The sequence below is a fragment of the Equus asinus genome, chromosome 10, assembly GCF_041296235.1.
Source record: "Equus asinus isolate D_3611 breed Donkey chromosome 10, EquAss-T2T_v2, whole genome shotgun sequence".
NCBI classification, from domain to species: domain Eukaryota; kingdom Metazoa; phylum Chordata; class Mammalia; order Perissodactyla; family Equidae; genus Equus; species Equus asinus.
In genome coordinates this window covers 76,590,835-76,606,137 of record NC_091799.1, presented here as the reverse complement: position 1 = coordinate 76,606,137, position 15,303 = coordinate 76,590,835, and the positions used below count along the sequence as shown (strand labels likewise).

Here is a 15,303-nt window from a genome sequence, read left to right as displayed (position 1 = left end):
CACATCTTCTTTATCCATTCATCCTTTGATGAGCACCTAGGTTGCTTCCACATCTTGGCTATTGTGTATAATGCCGCAATGAACATAGGGGTGCAAGTATCTTTATGTCTTTGTGTTTTCAGGTTCTTTGAATAAATACCCAGCAGTGGAATAGCTGGATCATATGGTAGATCTATCCTTAATTTTCTGAGGATACTCCAAACTGCTTTCCATAGTGGCTGCACCAGTTTGCACTGCCACCAGCAGTGAGCAAGTGTTCCCTTCTCTCCACACCCTCTCCAACATTTGTTGTTTCCTGTCTTGTTAATTATAGCCATTCTGACCGGAGTGAGGTGATACCTCATTGTAGTTTTGATTTGCATTTCCCTGATAGCTAATGATGTTGAGCATCTTTTCACACACCTGTTGGCCATCTTTATATCTTCTTTAGAGAAATCTCCGTTCAGATCTTTTTCCCATTTTCTAATTGGATTGTTGGGTTTTTTGTTGTTGTTATTAAGCAATAGAAATAAAATTCTAAAAATTCAGTAAGCTGCAATGGGAAAATAAATTCACACTTACACTCTTCCTTTCAAAATGAAAAACCAAGCATCACATAGTTTTTTGTTTTGCTTTGTTTTAAAGTGGACCTTACAGAGTCCATTTTCTGCTGTGGCTCTGTTAATAGCTGTGTGGCCTAAATTAATTATGCCATCCTCAAGTTCCTCTTTGACAATATGCAGAGGTTGAATCGGGCAATCTTTAATGTCTCTATGAGTTTAAAAACTTCAATGACTCTCTCATTCTTGAGAACTCTCATTTCTCTTCCAAATTATTCTTTATGTTAAGAAAAGAAAATGGTGAAATTTCTGTCATTCACCAAAGTCATCAGTCAAAACATCTTCCCATTCGTTAACTATGTCCACAAAAATGTTCTTGATTGCTCCCCAAATTAACAATATCTGTCCACATTCTGAAATAGAAAGACAAGCTCGAAATCACTATAGCCCAATCATTTTAGATTCATATTTAGAAAAAAGCTAGTTCGTTCACTAATTTAACAAATAATTAAGTACTAAGTAGATGTCAGAATTAGCAAGCACTGGGCGCACAGAGAAGAAACGTAAAGCCTTCCTTCAAACATCTTAGAATTAGAAGGGGGCAGACTCATAGCTCAACATTTATAATTCACTGTGATAATTGTTAGGATGAAGCAAATTATACCCAGTTTAGTTTAGTTGCACATTACGTTGTGATTGTTTGATTATGTCTTTTCTTCCACTAGATTCCAAGCTCCATGAGGGCAGGGAATCTAGATTTTTCCGGTCATTATTTCCCAAGGGCCTAACACATGATTGGTTCTTAAAAAGTATTTGTTTAGTGAATAAAAGAATGAATGAATGGCCAAGTAACAGGGATGTAAAGAAGTGATCTTAAGTCTGCTAGGAAACAGGTACAGTTAAGGGCAAGGTTAGAGGAAACATTCTGGAAGTCCAGATTGTTTTCTTGTCAGTTGTCTTTTCATTATATTAAAGACATAAAGAATAAAATTCCTAACTTTCCATTTCCCTTGTTCATTCCAAAACACATTTTTAAGATTATAGAGCCAGGGCACTTATATAAACGGAGAATTTTCTATGTAAATTCAATTTCTAGAATCTATGAATTTATGTAAATGAAAAATGAACAGTCCATATGGTAACCATTGTCACTTTTGGTTTTGGTTTATTTATGTGACATTTGTCATACTTATGTCAAACTCCCAATTCCCACCACCAAAAAAAGGCAAAATGACAAATTAAAAACCTCTTTACACTTACTGTTATCATTTTTTGTGTTTGCTAGTGGCTAAAAGCATGGATTCTGGAACCAGATCCATTCGCTCTAGATATGGGACCTTCAGCAAGTTACTTAAGCTCTTTCTGCCTCAGTTTCCTCATCTGAGAAATAAAGATAATAGTGCTACCTCATAGATTTTTTAGGAATATGAAATGAGTTAGAGTGTGTAAACCTCTTAGAGGAGTGCCCGCCACATGGTAAGTTCTAAGTGTTTGCTAACTACACAAAATAAACAAATCAATATGTCATCAGCCTACTCCATTCAGTTAGGGCAGTGAAAGACAATGCATGATGAAGACAGTGTTTTTGGAATCACATTGGTGAAATTTTCAAAGAAGGCTGTGGACTCAGAAAAACCCAAATTAAAATAAATTGGTTGAACACAGAGGTTGAAGAGAAAAAAAATTCTAGAACATCCTAAAATGAACTAAAACAAGTCACTTAACTGCTTCCATTTTCTCATTTGAAAAATTCCCCTCAGGGGAAAGTGATGACTCTAAGTTAGAAAGTATATTAACTAATATTATTTTTGAAATAGTGCATAAAGATGATTTTAAAGGTATTAGGTTTGATAAAATTTAATGAAAAGGAGTAAAAATCCATCCAGTAAGTACATTCATAAAGTTTTAAAATAATACCCAGTAAGTGTACATTAAAGTAGAAGTCCCTAAACATGACCATGTTCATAATTACTTGGGGAGCTTTGTAAATTTGACACCCTGGAGATGATGATTCAAGAGGTCTAGGGTGGAGTCCAGGTATCTTTATTTTTTAAATTCTCCCAGTGATTTCCGGGTACAGCCAGGTCAGAATGATTGGACTGAAGACTTGCTGCAGAGAAGTTTCTAGTGGTGTGCGGCTGGATTGCCTCTTCAGCCCTACCTCTTACAACCTTGTTATCAGTAGCAATATCAAAAGCCATCAACAGCAAACAGGATGAAGTCAGGAGACAGGAGCACATGCTGCCCAACCAACCCGAGAGTCTAAATGGGCAGCAAAAAAATGAACCATAAGTCTCGTGATAAATGAACCTGCATTCAGGTTCAAAAGTTAAATGCAAAATTGCAATAAATAGGTGCAATAAAAAATGATGTCAGAGTCCTCCTGTTGAAAATATTCCCTGGATCTGTTTTACCACCAGACACCCAGCCTACTGGGTGATGCAGATGTCTGCAAGCTGACACAGTCCTACCCTACTCTGTACCTCAGACTCCCTCCAGAGCATCATGTTCTAAACTGGAGTTATGTTCTAAGAGGGAGGTTGACTATGCTGATATTCACAAGTATGCACCAGTATAACCAGATTGTTAAACTACTGCAATACTTTAGTACTAGTTGGCAAATAGCTGCTATTTAGAGCCTCCTGCCATTTCGGTCCCTTCCTTGTGACCTCATCCTCTCCCCAGCAACCAAAGAGTTAACACCAGGCACAGCTAGGGTCTCCATTTTGATGGGGCGCTACCTGTGCCAGATGTGCTGTTAACATTTTCAAAATGGAAATACCAAGAAAAACTACTAACCAAGAGTGGTAATTGCCTGGAAATTATATCAAAGGAAGAACCATTGAGGGTTAGCCTTGAAAGGAGAAGACTTGAGGTGGGGTAGTAGTAGGAGGAACATGAGCACTGCCTTCAAATACATGAACCAGCTCGTGTGGAAAACATTAGATTTATTCCACGTAGCTCCAATGGGAGGAATTATGGATGATGAGTGAAAGTTACAATGAGGCTGATGTCAATTCCATATAAAGAAGAATTTTTGAATCCTGGCGCCGCCCAACAATGGAACTGGCTTTGTGACAACAGTGACACAGGAAGGGAGTGATGACTCAGAAGAGTGCTGCAGCTGCAGGTGCCTCTGCTCTGGATGGTGAACGACAGAGAAAAGGGCTCCCAAACCTGAATGCTCATCTGAATCCTCAATGGAACTTTTCTTAAAAATAGACTTTATTGGGTGGGCGAAAGGGGCAAAGGGACACATATATATGGTGATGGATAAAAACCAGACTACTGGTGGTGAGCACAATGCAGTCTATGCAGAAACTGATATATAATAATGTACACCTGAAATTACACAATGTTAGAAACCAATATGACCTCTAAAATAATTATAAAAAAATAGACTTTGTTTTGTAGAGCAGCCTTAGGTTCACAGCAAAACAGAGAATATCCATATACTCCCTGGCCCCACGTACACATAGCCTCTCCCACTATCAACATCTTACTCCAGTCATACATTTGTTACAATAGATGAACCTGCATTAACACATCATTATCACCTGAAGTCCATAGTTTACCTTAGGGTTTACTCTTGGTGCTGTACATTCTATGGGTTTTGACATGTATCCACCGTTACCAATGGAACTTTTGAAACATCAGACCTCCAGTTCACCACCCCAAACCCACTGAGTCATTGTCTTTTGGATTTGGAGTTTGGAAATTTGCATATTTTAAAGCTTTTCAGGTAATGTTCACATACAGATAGCTTTGGAAATCTGCATTCAGTGATCTATAAGCTTTGTTCCAACCTTCGGATTCTATAATTCTATTCAATAAAATCACAATGACTTTTTTCTAAAGGAATATATGACTCTTGAAAACTGACCAGAGTGTAGAGGAGAATCTGTGGAGTATATATAGCATGTCAAGCACTATGTTAGACCACTTTAATCCTTATAAGAACCATGCAAGGTATTTGTTAATGTATATTCCCATTTGCCAGCCCTGTGACATAGTGGCTAAATTCAGCATCCGCCGCTTCAGTGGCATAGGTTTATGGGTTTGGATCCCCAGCACAGACCTACCCCACTCATCAGCCATTCTGTAGAGGTGACCCACCTACAAAATAGAGAATATTGGTACACATGTTAGCTCAGAACTAATCTTTCTCAAGCAAAAAAGGAGGAAGATTGGCAAAAGATGTTATTTCAGGGCAAATCTTCCTCAGCAAAAAAAATATATATACACACACACACATATATACACTCCCATTTAACAGAAAACAAAACTGAGACCCAGACAGGTTAAGTAACCTACCTGAGGTCACAGAGTCAGTAAAAGGCAGAGCTGGGATTCAAATAGAGTGCTATTTGATCCACCTTCTTTTCCTTACACAATCAGATCTTCAAGGAACTCAATTATTTGAAATTAGCAAATGAAGACATAGAGTTTCAGATTTCTAATAATGGGGATGAGGAGTTGAGTTTTTTGTGTTTGTTGGTTTGGTGGGGTTTTTTTTCAAATAATAAATTCAGCACTTGAGAGGGATGTTTTGTTCTAATATATCGTTTAAGGATACATAATTTCCAACATCAGAAAACAGTCGTGGCAGGCCCATGCCAGTACAGGTCCCCATGGAATCTGAAAAGCAGAGACCTCGTTAGATGAGTTTTGACCCTTTGGCTAAATTGTTTTAGAGTCACTGACATTTCTCTCAGGCTTGGAACCCTAAGACACCGCTTTTTCTCATGACCATCTGGATCTTCTGGTATTGACCAGATTAGAAGATCTCTGAGGAAACCTGCCCTCCAGGGAACAGATAGGAAAAGGGAGGGTGAATGAAGGAAAAAAGGCAATTTACAGATACTGCAAACAGTTGGGAACATTTCTAGCCAGGGGTGTCCTTTCTGCTAGCACTAAATGGGTTAAAAAGCCATTTCATCAGATCAGTGGAACCAATGAGAAGCCAAAACTGTGAGTCAATTGATTTACCCCTGTTTTGCTTTAGTGAAGTTTGAAAAGAAAAATGACACCCCAGTAGAGACACACATTTACAGTAGCCAGCTTTCCTAGGAAGGTCAATCAGGGACCCCACAAATGAAGTACATAGAATTGGAGCAATATTTCTGATGAAGCCTTATCGAAATAGAAACCTAAAGTTTTTGCAAATATAACATGTGAGACCAGGAAATTTGTCTTTTCAACTTGTTAAATAGTTAATATTTTAGCTAACTCAATAGCAAGGGCACTAACTGAAGCAGAACCTAGGGTTGAGAATTAGCTCCAAGTTCCATAAATCGAGAAACCGGCCAGGACCTGAGTATTTTGCCCCAAAATACTAAGACATTTTAAGTACTCCAGGATCATTTGAAATTATCCTGTAACTAAGAAAAAAGATATTTAATTGAATCAGGTTTTTTTAATGTACTCACTGTATTCACAAATTCTCTCCAAATAAGTTCAGGGATGGCTGTAAAAAAAATTACTCAGGTCTAAACAGAACCTAGCAGGGCTAGCCCCGTGGCCGAGTGATTAAGTTCACGTGCTCTGCTTTGATGGCCCAGGGTTTCGTAGGTTCAGATCCTGGGCATGGACATGACACAGCTCATCAGGCCATGCTGAGGCAGCGTCCCACAAAGCAGAGCCAGAAGGACCTACAACTAGAATACACAACTATGTACTGGGGGGCTTTGGGGAGAAGAAGAAGAAGAAGGAAAAACAAAAAGAAGATTGGCAACAGACGTTAGCTCAGGTGCCAATCTTTAAAAAATAAAAAGAACCTAGAAAATTTGTCAAAAACTCGCTCTATCCCATTTAGAAACTGCAGACAGAGCTCCTGCTGTGGATGCTGGGCTGGTCAACAGGGAGACAGGCCAGCAACTGTGGGAAGAGGAAATAGCAATGCCATCAGCCACTTCAGGGGCAGGGGTGGAGGATGGAGGGAATTCCTTGCTTATCACTTTCAGAGGGAAATCCCTTACCACGTATTTTCTCTTTTACAGAGTTTTCCTTCTCCAGCTGAAATGTATTGTCTTCACAGTGACCTTGGCTCCTCTTGAAGCTTCTTGAGAACATGTTGAGGCATGCTGATACCTCAAAGCATTCCCATATTTTCAGAAAATGAGGAGACCAAAGCTGTTGAGCCCAGCTTGCAAGGACAACGACGGCAAAGTGAAATAGGAAATGTGTTTCAACAAGCCTGGGGGGTTGAGCAGGCTGAGCTTTGCCTGGCTCTGTTATGATAAACACACATTCTAGAATGCTGACCTACACCAAAAACATACATTCCAGAAGTAACAGGTGAGGCCAGTGAGCCACACAATCTCAGATCACTCAATGAGCACCCTCCTCCTCTGGGAAGACAAGAAAGAGGAATTACAGAAAGACAAAGGTGAGAATCAGCCACGTATCTATCTTTTGGTAAACCTTGAGCTTATACAAGGACATGAAAAAGACAATCTCTGGGAGGAAAAGTAACCATTGCCCTATACTAACTGAGCAGTTCATAAGAAAGCTGCTTCTCATTTCCAATGATGCTGAAACACCTCTTCCAAGAAGTCTTCTCTCTGACTGATGGGAAGAGAGTTGTAGTAAATCACTTCTAAAGATCGTCCCTCGGGAAAAATTGTAAACTTGGTAAAATACATCTTACAGATTTTCATATCCCATCTCAATTCTAAGTGTTTTTGTGTTTCCCATGACCATCACATACATCTCCATTCCTAGGACCTGGGTGTAAACCCCACGCTCTGAGTATTTTCCTACCTTTCCCTTTCATGTAAAAAGTATCTGTCCTGTGTTCTATTTCCCTAGATCCTGTCCTCAGCTAAAGTCACAGTGAATTAGTCATAGGAACAAATTAGCTGGCCCATGTGCTGCACATTAATGTCTCTAATCTTGTTTAAATGCTTGTTTTTGTCAAAAGACATTTGATTAGGCTAGGTGACCTTCAAATTCTTATGAAGAACTCTGATCAGAAAAATTTGAAACCTTGGGCGGAGCTAGTTGGCAATTTAATCTTTTAGGGCCCCTGAGTGTAAACATGTCACATCTGCTAGTGTTGCCCTTCCATTGGAAAGATTAATAGCAATATTTACAGGTTATTAGTGCATGTCTTGCTGTATATTATATATCCTGTAGCAAATTGAAGATGACTCAAATTCTTTGCTGTTCCTCTCATCAAGAAATTAGTCTATTTTCCTCTGACATGGAATCTCAGCTGGCCTTGTGCCTTTTCTAATCAAGAGAATATGGTGAAAGTAACACTTTGCCCGTTGTAACCTAGCCCTTAAGAGGTGTAGAAGCTTCTGCTTTCACCCTCTTTGGAGCCCTAAGCCACTTGGTTAAGTAAAGAGGTCCAGCTACTCTGCTGCAGAGACTACCTGGAGAGAGAGAAAGAGATTGACTCTCAGCCAGCCACCCTCTCTTCAGGCAGCTCAGCTGAGGTGCCAGCTGTGAGTAAAGCCGTTTTAGATGTCCAGCCCTAGAAACCTCGGGTAACTGCAGCTGCATGAACAGCCCCAGACAAGACCAACAGAGGAACCACCCGCCTCAGCTGTGTGCATAGATGGTTGTTATTATTTTAAGCCACTAAATTTCGGAGAGGTTTGTTATACTGCAATAGATAACTGAAGCACATCCCTAAAAGCCGACCTAATCCTTTCTTTGAACAAAGAAGGAATGGATAACAAATTTTTATAAGTTTTACATGAAGTTCCTAAACTACCATAGTCATTCCACCCTCCAGCATACGCTTACTCCTTCATGTATACTATGGCACATCCATAAATTCGTTTAACACTTTCTCAACTATACGCATGTCCTTAATATCTATTGCCATCCATACAGCCACAAATTGTATGCTCCTGCTGGCCAGGAGCTAAGAACTCTAATAAGTTTTTCCTAAAGGCTTTTAGGTAATAATAATTTCAGCAGAGGCCTTCAGCAATGATTGATGCTGTTTCCCACAAGACTTGCTACTTTTCCACACTGAGGAGTCTAGAAATGGAACCTCAGAGAGAAACTCCACTTTGAAAGCCTGTCATCCGTTTGACTTTAAAGAGCATTGAAACCATAAGCCCCTCTCAGTGCACTGCTCCCAACAACGAAATGCATTATGCTGTGGCCACAGACTTAGTCTATAGGAATATTCTTTATGGGTTGGTTATTCCTACAGAGAAATTTTAAATTCCTCTGCCATGCATTCCTGTGTGATAAATCCCTGACACTCGTGTGGAGATTTTCAGGCCAGAAGCCTGTGTTCTTGTCTTGCGACCCTATGCCAGAGTCATCCTCTTAAGAATCCATAGATATAAGAGATTACAGCGTGCTCCTTCTAAATGCTTAGAGTTTGCAAACCTTCACCAGAATCCCACTAGGATATGCATCATCTTTCAAATGTCAAGAAAAAGTGAAATGTTGATTTAACATTTTTTCATAAAATTTTCAAAGTTAAAATGGCATGAATTCTTTGGGGTAAAGGATATTTGATTTATATTCTATATACCTCTGAATTGTTGTGATCTTTTTAGAATAAATATGTATATTTCAGTAATAAAAAAAAGTATGATCAGCAGGGAAGTTAAATTGTGTGTAAGATATTCATATCAACATATATATCTTTTCATTCTTTTGGGAACAGTCATAACATAAGTCCGGAAACAATGAGGTGCCATAAAAGTAGTGGAAAAGTCTATTATATATGTCAACAAAGGACTAATACTGTGATGCTTTGTATTGATTTACAAATACACTATAAATGCATCATGCCATTTCCTGTGTACTGCGTTAATCACCACATCAGACACCAAACTTTAAACTCTGAATAATGGAAAACATCGGTGTGTTTGAAATGTAAACTGTCCCCATAAAATGTGATCTAAAAGTCAAAAGTCAATCCTGCTCCCTAAATCTCTTCTCTACCAGCCTGACTCTGGGCTTGAAAGTCCTACTGAAGCCATTGTCAGGTTAAGGTGTTGCAGTGCCTACAGGAGACCTCTCTGAAACACTAATAGTGGTTTTCTTAAGGGGGTAACCAATTAACCTGAATCAATGGTTTTACCTGATTAAACCATTACAGGGCAAGGCCCAACTCCAAGTCATGGTCACTGTTGATTGGGCTTAACTTCTTCATCTATTTCTCCTGTTATGATTCATAATAATGATCACAATTATCTCTACTATTTACTGAGCACCCATAATGAATTGGGCCCAGGAGTTAGTACTCGCCACAGATTATGTCTAATACAACACTACAAAGTATTATTTTTCCCATTTCATGGATTAGGAAACTGAGATCAATGAGGTTAGGTGATTCGTCCAAGGTGGAATAGCTCCTAAGAAACAAAGTCAAGATTCCAACCAGAACTGTCTGAAGCCAAAGCCTACATTCTTTCTTTACTGTGCTAATAATACTTGAGGCCAAGAGAGAGCTGTGCCTATGACACAGTTATAGAGTCAGCTGATTTGTGAAAAACTTCTGTTTTCTGTGCCATATTCTTGCCATCTAGAGCCAGTGACAGAAAGAAGGCCATTGCATTTGCTTACTTGCCGATCCAATCTTGCAGGCACTTTTTCTCAAGTCCCGGCCCTTAGCCAAGCCTCTGCTCTATCCATCTCCCTCCGGTTTCAATAGTCTAATTATAGCTCTCAGAAGACTCCCTAACTGAGACGGTCATCACAACATCCTGTTGAGTTCAAACAAAATATTTTTCAAAAACAAGCATAATTGCACTTCAAGGTGTTTTATAAATGATAAAAAGATAGTAACTCCTTAACTCATAAAATGACAGCACTTCCTTCTCAAAGAACTTCACAACAATTCACTAATTGGTGCTTTAATATTAATATTAAATTTCCTTTGACCTGTGGAAGCAAAAGTGTCTAAGGTAAAGCAATTCTACCTCTCGTCTAACTGCACAGCAGCTTCTGACTCTCAATTTGTGGGGAGCAGCCTCCTGAACACAATAAGGAGAGAGTGGAAACTCAACAGAGAGCAAAGTCTGGGAGTTTATGAAAGTCCTTCCATCTATTAGCCAGCCTGCGCGCAAGGCTTTGTTTTGATAAGATGTTCCTTCAGCCATATAATTTGCTGTTTTAAAAGGTGGCTTCCATCAATTACGATGATGTGGTATATGATGTAAGGGAAAGCTGAAATCACAGTGAACTATTATACAAGAGTTGACCTCACACTGGATAAAGGACTAAGCTAAGAGTAAACACACATGGGAGCTGGCAGCTAACCAGCCCTTTCCAACCTAAGGAAATGCTTCAGATGACCAAATAATATTTCCCTAGTTCTGTGCCAGCTTCTGTATGGAACTGTAACTAATTTCATCTATTGTTTTATTGTAATGTGTTCTAATAGTTAAATAACATAACATTTCTCTATTAATTTCTCTACTATCTGAAGATTTCCTTTGAAGATTTCCAAATGATCATTATTTTCATGAAAACATGGCCTCTAAGGGGTGCAACTTTGACTCCACAGACATATATGAGACCCTTCTCGGATTCCTAGAACTGAAAAACACAGAAGAATAATCCAAACTAAATAGAATTCTGTACAGAAATGTGACTGCATGCAACATTCAAGAAACCAGCTTTCTGGAGCCACTAAGAAAGAAAGACAAAATTCAGCCCACAAATCTCTTGACCGATGGATGGACCTTTAAAAAATAGCAATAACTTGAACCAACGTCCTTAAGGCTTAGCTATTTCAATGTCCTGAACAACAACAACAAAAATCCAGACTGACCTTTAGCATGAAACTTTCATTGTCTTTTGGCTTAAGAAGGATGCTTGATAGATATTCTGGTAGCTTCTCCTGTGTTCTTATTCTTCCTTCAGCCAAGAAGAACTCATCTTTTTTTTTTTTCTGCTTGGAAAGATTTGCCCTGAGCTAACATCTATTGCCAATCTTCCTCGTTTTTTCTTTTTTTCCCTCCCAAAAGCCCCAGTATGTAGTTGTAAGTCCTTCTAGTTCTATGTAAGCCGCCACAGCATAGCTACTGACAGACGAGTGGTGTGGTTCTGCACCCAGGAACCAAACCCGGGCCACCAAAGTGGAATCCTTAGACACTGTTATAGACTGAATGTTTATGTACCCCCAAAATGCATATGATGAATGCCTACCCCTCAATATGATGAATACCTAACCCTCAATATGATGAATACCTAAACCTCAACATGACTGTGTTTGAAGATAGGACCTTTATGGAATTAAGTAAGGTTAAATGAAGTCACAAAGGTAGGGCCTTGACCTGATAGGATTAGTATCCTTACAAGAAGAGACACCAGAGACCTTGCTCACTCTCTCTAGCATGTGTGGACACAGTGAGAAGGTGGCTGGCTTCCTTCACCAGGAACTAAGTCAGCCAGCACCTTGATTTTGGACATCACAGCTTCCATTACTATAAGAAAATAAGTTTTTGTTGTTTAAGCCTCCAGTCTATGGTAGTTTGTTGTGGCAACCCTGTCAGAGTAATACTGATACCAAACTAAAAACAAAGTGTTCTACTGGTTTGATGAGAACCATATGACAAAAGAATATTTGCCACTTAAAATCTGCAACGGAACTTGCTTGTATAGTTTTTTTCAGTTGGGCTTCCATGGAAGAGTCCAGTTAAAAATTCTGGAGAACCATGACATGGCAAAAGGGCAACTTGATTTTTTTTAATTGCCTTGTATGTTTAATTTATCTTAATAAAATAATTTCCCAGAGGGCTAGCAGGCTGGCTCATCTGTATGCTTACCTTATTTGGCATTTATAGCTCAGTACCTAAAGCTGCAGTGGAAACCCCAGGTCTCTAGAGAAGTCCTAATGTGCCAAAGATAGTTAGCACTCATCAAATATTCCATGAACTCCCCTATATTTCAGAGCCTCGATTGCAAGTACTTTTGGAGTCACATGACTAATTCTAGCCAAGGGACTCTGAGTGGAAATGCATGTCACTTTCCAGCCAACACAGTTGCCAGCCAGTATACCTCTGCCATCTCTCTTTTCCCGCATACAATAACCACAGAGGCCACATGCTCCAGGCTCCGTAGCTGAAAGATGGATTGAGAAATAATCAAGAAATAAACATTTATTTGGTAAGCCCCTGAGATTTCAAGGTATCATTTGTTATGGCAGCTAGGACTAAGTGTCCTAATGCATCTTGGAACTCTCATTCCTGCAGAAGACTTTGTGACTTCAACGTTATTTGAAGTTTGAATATAGACTTGAATCTACTTGTCAGGTTGTGAAAGATCATCAGCAATTGAACATGGAGGTAACAAGGCAGATCAAGCATCAGTGCCTCCACAGGAACCATTTACTAACTCCTTCTGTGTTCCTTGGCCTGAGCTATGTCATGGGGAGAAACCAGAAGGAAAGACACAGTTTAGGCTTTCACAATGTTTGGGGAGTTGTTCCCAATAAGGTTTTAGACTTCTGCCTCTCCTAGCCAGGGTGTTACTAATGCACTGGGGCTACATTGCTTAAGGAGTTACATAATTGTGCCACATTGAGATTTTATACGTACCTAGAATGATGATCACATGAACCAAGGGAATAATAAATGAGGATTTAATTGATGTCATGGGTTTCAATTCCAATAGAGCAATAAAATTCATAATTTGGTTTATAGTAACTTTCTCCACCACATCCCTGCCAAAGTACTCAGGGGCTGGAAGGGTAATTAAAAATAATCAAAGAAAATAATGCTAATTAAAACCATAAGCTAGAAGTAGATTGATGGTTAGATTAAAGGAAATTTTTGCTAATGATACATTATCTTATCTTATTCCGAAAGACGAAGGAACGTTCTTTTGTCATTCACCTTCTTTTTACTAATGGGAAACTGAGGGACATGGAAGCTATCTGTATGGGAACATGGAAGACAGACTAGATTAAGCCCATGTGGACCACTAAGTTCATTTTGTGGGCCTGTGCTCCCTCACAATCCCCATGCTCTTTCCTTTTGTCCTCTTCCATTACTACTTTTAGACATTACTTTATCAGAAGATAAAAAGCTTATTTTTCGTCTTGGTTTTTGCCTCTTTTGCTTCTATGGCATCTACCTGTTGCCTTTGAGTTGCTGAGAAACCTGGAGCCCTGCCTGGTTCTCTTGTGACCGTCCTCCACTGGCTTCTTCCAATGTCTGCTTCTGAAATGAAATAAGAGTGGTTTACTCAATGGATCCTGCCCCTTTAAGACCCAGTGGAATCCTAATTATCAAAGACTGATATAGCAACCTGTCAAGACTACAAACCGATTGGTTTCTATAAGGCCAACTCTCTCCACTTGAACCTCCCTTTACTCAGTTAGAACAACTTCTTTTAAATTGTCAATTGGTTCTTCCAGCTACCAGAGTAAGCATTTCAGATGTTTCCTCCGAATGTCTCAGGACAGAAAAGAAAAATCTGGTTAAAGGATGTTATGTTAAGAAAAAGAAGAAGAACAAGAATACTGACACTAGGGTCAAACACAGTTTTATTTATATTATATGAGTTTATTCATCTAACTCACAAAAAATTATGAAGTATAAATATGGGTGTGACATTTGCCCAAATATGGCACTTAATAAAAGTCATTATCATATGACATTAACACTAAAACATTGCCTTTTTTATAAAGTCTTCTGAGAAGAGTCAGTCCTTCAATCTTCTTTGTGAAATCCCATAACACCATGAATCTTATGTTGAGTATAAAGGCATTTCTCCATTTCCATTACTCTAAAATATGCTGGAAGGAATCAGCATGCCCCATAACATTAAGGAAGTTTATTTTGCTGAGTGTTTTCTCCATATCATCAGAAAATAACTTATTTTCATCCATTGTCCTAAAGTGAATTATATTGAGGTAGATTGGATAGAACATGGAACTGAGAATTGGGACACCTGCATGTTCAACCTGGCTATGTGCCTTAGTCAGTTGTGTCACTTGAGGAAGTCGCTTAACCTTTCTATGACCCACTTCCTCATCTATAAAGGAGGAGCAAGTTTCTGTATCATCTATTTTGACTAAAAAGGCTAATTTAGGATACATGCTGTTTAGGATACATCCATTAAGAATATTTTCCATTTCTCTTACATCTCCATCTTTCCATCATATAATAATCAATGATCAGTCGCCTACTAGATGTCAAACTCTGGTGGGTACTAGAGATACAAGATGTAAAATATTACTTTTGTCTTCTACACGACCAGAATTTAGTGGGGAACAGTCATGTAAACAAGAACCTCTAGTACAGTGTTATCGTTACGTGGTAGGGGAGGATCCAAGTGCTATAGAACAAATGGGAATTTGAGCTGTCAGAAAGACTTCAGAGCAGATGGAACTTGTGATTGGTGCCTTAGATGAATATTTCACATTTTTGCATAATACCCTCTTTCTCTCCACCTACAACTACTTTGATGGATACTTGGTCTTCTTTCACGATACATTAAAAACCAGTGTTCCAGCCAACTTGACCATGGCTCTAAATAAAATTTCCTTCTCACGATATAGCAGCAATCCACTTGCCAAAATAAAAACCACATTTCTTCTCTCTTTAGGTGTGAAAATGGACTGAGAAAATTAAACAGCACGGAATTTGGAAGTGGCCTGAAGACACAGAGTCAACTGAAGCCATCCAAAGAGCCCATGGTTCCCCTTTCTCAGAAGGAAACTCCATTTGTAGAAGTCTGTAGAAGCCCTGTGACTTTATGGCTTCCTCGAGCTTAGATACCTAAACTCCTATATAAGGAATTCTAGCTAGAGAATTAAGCTCCAATTTCTCTTTGG

At 39.0% G+C, this 15,303-nt stretch overlaps 1 long non-coding RNA gene across 1 annotated transcript in view; it reads left to right on the top strand.

Annotated features, from left to right (window-relative positions):
• Positions 1-6,737, top strand: part of LOC123289440 (uncharacterized) — a 68,240-nt gene extending 61,503 nt beyond the window's left edge. Inside the window, exon 3 of the long non-coding RNA XR_006533429.2 lies at positions 6,539-6,737. This is a non-coding gene — a long non-coding RNA (uncharacterized lncRNA). The remainder of the gene's footprint in view (positions 1-6,538) is intronic.
• The last annotated feature ends 8,566 nt before the right edge of the window (positions 6,738-15,303 follow it).